The 7,196-nt window shown below is 29.8% G+C and overlaps 1 non-coding gene across 1 annotated transcript; it reads left to right on the top strand.

Annotated features, from left to right (window-relative positions):
* The first annotated feature begins 1,298 nt into the window (after positions 1-1,298).
* On the top strand, positions 1,299-1,370 carry TRNAH-GUG (transfer RNA histidin (anticodon GUG)). Its single transcript has one exon. It is a non-coding gene; the product is annotated as a tRNA-His (tRNA).
* The last annotated feature ends 5,826 nt before the right edge of the window (positions 1,371-7,196 follow it).

The following is a 7,196-nucleotide window of genomic DNA, read 5'->3' as shown; positions in this document are numbered from 1 at the left end:
ATAAATCGAGCATTATTATTACGTTGTAAAAATAAATTCAGTATTACCCAATAAGCTTAATAAACCTAGAAGTCATCCTATCATTAAATGTAGTTTGTTGTTTCTATATTAACCAACAGTAAATTATTTCCCTTTTGATTCGTAAAATAGCAAATTTGTGCAAAAACTGCTTAACTTTGTTACATGTCGTAAAAATTGAAACAGTTTTTTTCCATTTTTATAACTTTTTTTTATCGTTGTATTAAACTTAATAAATGAATTATATTTACGATTGTGGCTTTCAAATTTGATATTGAAATCATGAACAAGTCTTAAGATGTAAAAATAAACTTAGTATGACACAATGGATATTGCATAGTTATCAGTTTCAACTTCTTTTTCTTCTTTTCTTTGAAATTTTGTCATATCAGGCGCAATTTCTTATACATAATAAAAAAAGAGAGAAACTAGCGTGTTATTGTTTAATTTACTTTAATTTGGTGCATGTTCTGGTATCTTAATAAAATTTTAGACCAATTAAGAAATTAAATTAGAGATAGGTCTTGATTATTATTTATCATATAGATATTATTCATCATAAAGGTTTTTTTTTAATTGACGGGATTCGCTAGTATTTCTGCCAGAAGCAGAAATGAATATTAATTTTTTGATTGATTATAAAGAGGTATTTATGGCTGATCTGAATTGTTATCTGTTAATATATTTTTTCAAAAAAAAAAAAAAAAAAAAAGAGAAATTAGGTACATTCTGGGATCCATGTAAGGTAAAACTTCAACGATAAGATTTTATAATAAGAGATTTTCGATCATTGAATATTAAACAGATGAAATGTCTGTGCTTTAATTTTAAAAAAATATCAATATATTACGGGAAAGTTTTGAGGTATAAACTATGCTTTGATAGAATTTCCTTTATTCGTTCTTTCGTTCTTTTTTTTTTTTCTCCATAAGTTTGTGTGCGGTATGAAACATCTTTTAGTTAATTCAAAAGTGCCTGAAACATAATATTGCTACAGATCTATCACCTAAAGAGCATGTTATTATCATATCAATAAAGAAAATGTTAAAAAAGATCCGTATAAAAGTGAAAAAGAAAATAGTAAGATAAAATCTGTTTATAATGTTTTTTGAGAGTGGAAATTATGGTGCTGCCATCTGTGAACAAATAGAAGATACCAGTAACATTACCTTAAGAACCCCGGCAATTTCTACGCATCATTAAATTTTGTAAATTGACAAAAGTAGAGCAAATTATCCTCGAAAAGAGATTAAGATTTATTTAAGAAACAGAAAAGTGTGGCCGTGATCGTATAGTGGTTAGTACATTGCGTTGTGGCCGCAATAACCCAGGTTCGAATCCTGGTCACGGCATGTATTATTTTACATAATTTTAATGCAGATACTCAATATTTATTTTAATGTTGACTAAGGTTTAATCTATTTAAGAATATAAAAACATATACTAATGTTTATTCACTAATAGATTGCAAATAAAACAGACGCCTTAGAATTATACGTCATTTGTATTTTCAATATTCCTAAAAAAATTTTTATTCCTGGGATTCTTTAAATAGTTAATAGTTATTTAGATTAAAAAGGATTTTTGTTTAAATTTAAATAGAATTATTAATTAAGGCGTGTACTCTCATTTAACTTGAAATTTAATTGGTTGATGTTTAACATAAAGCTTATTGAATAAATGAAAAAAAAAACTCTTATAATTGCTTGCGCATACCAGGTGGTAAGAAAAACTTCCACATTAAATCTTTTCCAAAAATTCTTCTCAAAAAATCTTTTTACTCTCAGAAATGTATAATTGATTTAAACTTGAAAAATTAGTTTTTGATATAAAACGTGAAACATCCTTGTAGCATTTTGTTTTGATTGCAAAATGAAAATTACTTCAATATGAAAATATTCTTAAAATCGAGTTAATTTAATGCTACAGATTTTTTTTTATTTGATTAGTTTAAGTAATAAATTAATATATATTGGAATTATTTATCCATAATTTACATCTTAAGCAATGCATTAACATATATAATCTAAATATTTTGTTTCATGTATTTCCTTTCATTTAGAAGCTGTTGCTGTTTTTCATTTTCGTAGCTATGTACGAAGCACAAGTTATAGTTAAAAAGAGCTCAACTGAATATGTAAGCAGGTTTTGAAATTTTTTAAATAATTTTCAGTAAAATATTTCAGTTAAAATTACAATTTACAAAAGTTGTAGTTTTTTTAAGCTAGATGTTGCTATAATTGACAATATTCCCGTTCTTTTTAAAGGTGTTGTTTTTTAAAAAAGAATATTACAAGTTTTGAACCAAATATAATTAGTTGATGACTTATAGAATGTCATTAGTTATTATTTAAATGACCAAAAAGGTGAAATTTTGAGCTACTCTTTTATTGCATATTAAGCAACTTCTAAGTATTTTTAAAGAAACTTTATCGGTTAAATGATTTTGAGTTATTTTGCATTTTAATTTTGTTTTACACGGAATCTTACATAAGATAATTAGTTGCTTTTTAACCACTTTTAATGAGGGATAAATTTAATGGGTAATACGAGACAATTTTTTGACGTGTTACATTTTATAACTACCCGTGGAATCCTTACTAAACAATAACACAGAATCCTACATAGTTTTACACAGAACCTAAAAGTTCAATATATTTTGTATATGTATATGGTACCATTTACAGTATTTAAGGCTGTACAGGAACCCCAAAAAGCACGGTAATTTTTACCAAAACGCTTTGGAAAATTAACAATAAATATGGTTTATTACCATAGTGTGATTGTGGTGAAATTTGGTAATTTTATCATGATACCTTAGCATGATAGCTTAATGGCATAAAAAACATTTATTTGGTTAAACTTACTTTTCAGTTTTGTATTTTTACTTAATGTGTGGTAATGAGAGCTAAAATTCTAAAAACCACAATTTCCGATGAGCCGTTACCATGCTAACAGAAAAACTACAGAATGAATGGTTTAAATACTATATAATTTGATTTTATTAACTAGAATTATGCTATTATTAATAAACAAAACTCAGTGGCGCGACAGCCCATAGAGGGCCAAGGCCTACTGTGCCCATCTCAGTTTTCTTGACCTTGGGCTCTGGGGTGCAGGAGCAGATGTTCCGGTCAGGTGGTCAGCCGAACGTGGAATCCCCAGTGTTTAGTTCCCAAGCATGCTTGGTACTCATTTATCGACCCATTGAAGGGATGAAAGGCTGAGTCAACCTTGTCCGGCCCGAGGATAGAACCAAGGACCTGTGGCACGACAGAGCGAAGCACTACCGCTCAGACACCGGTCGTCATGCTATTATTACTATTATTATTATTTACCAAGAATAACATTACCCTACAAAGATGATATTCTTACCTCCATGTAATCTCCGTGTAATAACCTATTTTTTGACTTTTTGAAATTTTATCAATTTGACACAATTCATATTACATTAATGTTGTTAAGAAAGTACTAATTTCTAAGTAATTTTTTCTAGGCAATGCTTGTTAATTATTAATTTAATGAAGTGTCGGTATATTTGAGAAGTGTCTGTATTTTTTCAGGTCTTTAAGCCGTTCGAGTTTGCTTACCGGTCGAGTGATGGACTCGGCACAACACAGCATCGCGAAGAAACGGGAGATGAAACGGGAAAAGTAAAAGGAAAATACGAATTTTTGGATCCATACGGAATGCATAGATCTGTGGAGTACGTAGCAGATGACGACGGTTTCCGGGCTGTTGTAAAGACGAACGAACCAGGCACAGCCAATCAGAACTCAGCGGACGTTGTTTGGATGGTTGAACCTCCTCCAGATATTGTAATACGAACAAGTAAGACATTAAATCTTCAAATGAAGTCCTGTCTTTCTTTTTCTTTTTTAACACGGAGAATAAACTTTTACCGTACTTGTATGGGATGGATATTTCTAGTAAAAATAAAAAAATTAAACAAAAACTATATTTTGGTAATGAAGCCAAAATATACAATATTTAAACCGTTCATTCCATAATTTTTTCGTTCGTTTGGTATCGATTTACCGGAAATTTCAGTTTTCAAGATTATTATTCTTATTACCGTACGTTGATTAAAAATACAAAACAGAAAAGTAGATTTAACCGAAAAAATGATTTTCATGCCTGCTCAGTGGTTCCCAAATTTTTTCGATTGTAGAATCCAAAAGGAACTTTTGATGGAGTCCCGAGACTTTTGAATAAATTTCATTAGCAGTTTTGAAGCATAATAATTAACGAAATACAATGAATTATTTTCAAAATATGTACAGATCTAAATTTTATTAATTATTTTGAAAATATTTAGTGACTGAATCAATAATAAATTTTTTTTCATCAGATCGTTTTATCAATAATTGTCTAAAAATTTGGCTTTACGTCAGACAGATGAATTCAAAAATATGGAGTCGCATCGAATCAAGTTTTAATTTTATTTTAGCGTACACATAAACTGAAAATGAATGCATTGAAATATGTTTTCCGTTAAAATAAAAACGAAAACGGACGAAAATAACAGTTGAAAATGATTATCAGAAAAACATATATGTACTTCTTCATTGCTGAATTTAGTTATTTTTATTCGATGCGGAAAAACCTTTCTTTTATCCTTTTCGTATTTCATTCATTATATTGTTGTTAGAAAAAAAAATATTGTTTTGCAATTTTTTAATTCACAAACATTTTAATTAAATAAGTTCATAAAAATAACGAAAATATTAAATAAATAATGAGTAATTAATTGAATATAAATTTCATTCCAAGTTTTGAAAATCATAACTGGTATAAAAAAAGGTCTTAACTCTCGGAATTTCTGACACCCTTCCACGTAATCCTAAGATTCTATGGAACACTATTTGGGAATTGCTATTCTGAGGTATGATAATACAATTACAAATCTTTTCACTTATCAAACAGCATGGTGATAAAACTGTATTTTATTGTTGTGTATCCAACTGACACATGGGTGGCGTTATATATTAGTCAGTCACCCTGTTTTTACAATTTTTTTAAAGATTTATCTAAAAAGTATTTATAAAATTCAATTATTACATTGAATTCTGATTATAAGAGACAATAAATCACTCACATAAATATTTAAAAAAAAACATACTTTTGCTGTACATTAGTTTATATTTCTGTTTAGTTTAGTCTGCTTACTTAAATTGCGTAAGTATTTTTTGCTCTGTTGGTATGGCCAGTTTATTCAATGGAATTGAGCTCCAGTACAGGATTCTATTTTTCCATGCAATTTTTACTTTTTTTTCTAGTACCGTATTAACTTTAAGTATATCAACATGATTTTTTGAAGTTTTTCGCCAAAGAAATTAAAAAAGAAGCAGGTTAAGTGCCTTACACTTAATGCAAAATGACGATTTAAAAACTATCTATTTAAACTTGCCGTGAAGAATTATCTGCGGACGGACGAATAACTGAAATATATTAAAAGAACTTTTTATAAAAATGGCCAATTTGGCGTTATTTTTCCACCTAGAAGAAAGTTATCAAAATCAATGTCTTATTCTCAGTTTTTGTAAATTTCTTTGAGTCCATAAAATGCAGCATTGGAGAAAGTTTTTAAATATTAAAAAAAATAATTGACCGCAGACGCTTTTCATTTAGACAAAATAGTGACTTTTCTCCATACTGACTTTTTGCGCCATTTTCAGAATAACCATAGACAGCGCTAGCTATAGATGGACTAAACTTGTCCTTATAGTTGAGGGGATTTAATTAACGACTATGTCAACAATCATCCAACAAAAGGTATACCTCAAGATAGAATCAGGTTGCTTGATTGCTTGATATGGGTTGTATCTCGGTGTTTGGCGCGAAGCGCCACTAACCGATTCATCTACACTAGTTTGCCTTATGTTCTCAGGTCATAGGAATATGAGTCTTATGTTATACAAAATATAGGGGGGAATTCCCCCATCGTTAAAACAATAATAAGAATTACAAGAAAAGATAAGAACTAACAATTGGATATGATAACATAGCTTGATAATACATAATTAACATATATATACAAAATATTTACATAACTATTTACTTGTTTATGTTATTCAACATATGTCTTAAATAATGATATGGCTCTGCTAAAACAGTGACCCGGTCGTCCTGGTTAGAATCAGGTTAACATGTCTTATATACTAGTGAATTAGTTTTTAATATTTATAGTGGTAGTTGCGCCACATTACTGTACCGTTACCCTTCAAACTTTGGCAAGGCTGTGATTTATTAATTGAATTTTGGTAACGGTTACCCAGGTTCAAAAATAGACACTTGACTAATGAAGTACATGAAACTTTTAACAATAAAAAGTAAATTTTATTATAACTATAAATTATCAACAAACACAATCCCGATCATTTCCAGATGCCTTCATGTGCACTCAAAATTTCAATTTATACACTTTTAAATTTCCAAATGGTTATACTCAAGATAAAACTTTTCGATAAAAAGCACTTTTAAATTTCATATGCATAACATTAAATTAATTCACACTAAACGAGGCATTTACGAAATAAAATTACTAGCTCATTCTAAATTTACAAAAACATTTAACTTTAGGTCATTATATTCCTACAACAGATAATTAAAAATAAATATCCAATGCTCATCTTAAAATAGGTATCTTAACACCGGATAGAAATAATTTAAAATACGGAATAAAATGCTCTTCTAAAAAGTTACTAAAAAGGCAAGAAATTAGAGTTTATAAATACAAAGGAACTTGCAGATCACCTTCTGGAACGCCCACCGGGCCTGCAGCTAGACTTGTGGACTAGGAGAACTTCTACCTTCCGACCACCATTCAGTTCTTTAGAAACACTCGATTTTCTGCCGAGGAACGCTCACTTCTTGTCAACCGTCTTGAATCTAGCGACACTCCGTCTATCATTTCCCGTCAACTATTCTGAGGCTTCAGATCAACTTTCTTCCAGGCAACAGCTCATCCGATCAATGTGGCGTACTTAGTCGCGGTATCCAGGGACTCTTTCCAAATATCAACCTTTCAGCATTTCCGCCTAGATCAACTCATTCCGAGACTCCAGCTAAATCTAAACTCATTCTCGATGATACCGGCTCAGAACATACTTCTAACAGCCATGATAGATCCTTCGAAGGGGCCTTTTACCTCTCCATATGAAGTTGGAAATCATGAT

Source organism: Parasteatoda tepidariorum, chromosome 2, assembly GCF_982258835.1.
Source record: "Parasteatoda tepidariorum strain Cologne lab strain chromosome 2, Ptep-v5.0, whole genome shotgun sequence".
In the NCBI taxonomy this organism is placed as follows: domain Eukaryota; kingdom Metazoa; phylum Arthropoda; class Arachnida; order Araneae; family Theridiidae; genus Parasteatoda; species Parasteatoda tepidariorum.
The sequence above is the reverse complement of the archived record's forward strand: the minus strand, read 5'-3'. Positions and strand labels throughout refer to the sequence as shown.